The 1,828-nt window shown below is 37.5% G+C and overlaps 1 non-coding gene across 1 annotated transcript; it reads left to right on the forward strand.

Annotated features, from left to right (window-relative positions):
* The first annotated feature begins 921 nt into the window (after positions 1–921).
* Positions 922–1,085, forward strand: LOC114501228. The gene has a single exon (XR_003684978.1). It is a non-coding gene; the product is annotated as a U1 spliceosomal RNA (small nuclear RNA).
* Positions 1,086–1,828: the final 743 nt, after the last annotated feature.

Here is a 1,828-nt window from a genome sequence, read left to right on the forward strand (position 1 = left end):
TGGTGGGAAGATAGACACACAGGAACAATGGAACAAAAATGGTCCATTGATTTTCTACAAAGGTGCCAAGGTAATTCAATAGAGATGCTTTTTTCAATACATGGGGCTAGAAAAATTGATATTCACATGTAAATATGTGAACCCTGATCATTACCTCACACCATAAAAAAATTTAATCATAAAATACATCATAGACCTAAATAAAAGAGCGAAAAATATAAAGCTTCTAAAAGGAAACAGAGAAGGAAATCCTAGTGATGCTAGGTTAGGCAAATTTCTTAGGACACAAAAGTAAAAAGTATAAAAGGAAAATAATAAGTCAAACGTCATTAAAAAGTTCTTCCTATTTGAAAGGCACTAAAGAAATTGAAATACATGTTACAGGTTGGGAGAGAAGATTTGCAAACGTATCTGTTACATAAAAAGTCTTATACCTTAATAAGAAGGCAAACAGTGAGTAAAAAGTAGATAAAAGATTTGAATAAACACTTCACCAAAGAAGATATATGACTGACAAAAAAGCGCATGAAAAAATGACCGTCATCATGAGTCATCAGAGATATATAAATTAAAACCACAATGAGCTGTCACTATGCTCATACTAGAATGGCTAAAGTTGAAAAGAATGATAATACCAAGTTTTAGCAGGAATGTGGGAGCAAGAACTCTTACACGTTGCTGAAGGAAATGCAAAATGGTACTGCAACTGTAAAAACAGTCAGTTTTCTGTAAATGTAAACATATGAGTGTATCCCAATAATCTCACTTCTGTTTACCAAAGAAAAATTAACAATGTATCCACACATAAACTTGTACACAGAGGTTTATATAGCAGCCTTATTTCTAATAGCCCCTGAATTATTTTCCTGGGGCTGCTGTAACAATTTCCCACAAACTTGGTTGCTTAAAAAAACATAAATTATACTTACCTGGCAGGGGAGATACCATGATCATGAAGGTGGTTTTCCCAGAGCGAGGCTTATCCATTGCACTCTGGATGTGCTGACCCCTGCGATTTCCCCAAATGTGAGACACTCGACTACATAATTTGTGGTAGTGGGGGACTGGGTTCTTGTGCTCCCCTGAAAAAAAGAAAAACAAAAAACCCACATACATTTATTCTCTCACGGTTCTGGAGGCCATATGTCTAGTTTCCCTGGGATGAAATCAAAGTGTAGGCATGGTCATGGTCTGTCTGGAGGTTCTAGGGGAAAACTTATTTATTTTTTCTTTTTGAAAGATTTTACTTATTTATTTTAGAGAGAGGGGAAGGGAGGAAGAAAGAGGGAGAGAAAAATTAATGTGAGAGAGAAACATCCATCTGTTGCTTCTCCTACATGCCTGACAGGGCACCCAACCCACAACACAGACATGTGTCCTGACTGGGAATCAAACTGGCGATCTTTCGCTTTGTGGAACGGCACTCCGTGAACTGAGCTATACTGGTCAAGGCCCATTTCTAGACTTTTCCAGGTACTTGGAATACCTTGGCTTGTGGCTGCATTACTCCAGCATCTTCAAATTTCTTCCTGCTCAGTCTCCATATCTTGTCTGCTGTGTATCAGATCTGTCTCTACCTCTATCTTATAAAGATATTTGTGAGTACATTTAAGGGCCACCCTGAAATAATCTCCTCAAGATCCTTAATGAAATCACATCCCAGGACTTCTGGTCAAGATTGAGGTATAGGTAAACATAGCCTGTCTTATTGCACAACCACATAAAAATTACAACTAAACTATAGAACAGCCATCACTCAGAGCCATCAGAAATCAAGTTGAAAGGAAGTCTGATAACTACGGAATTAAAGAAACCACATCCATGCAGA

The sequence above is a fragment of the Phyllostomus discolor genome, chromosome 6 (genome assembly GCF_004126475.2).
Source record: "Phyllostomus discolor isolate MPI-MPIP mPhyDis1 chromosome 6, mPhyDis1.pri.v3, whole genome shotgun sequence".
Taxonomy (NCBI): Eukaryota; Metazoa; Chordata; class Mammalia; order Chiroptera; family Phyllostomidae; genus Phyllostomus; species Phyllostomus discolor.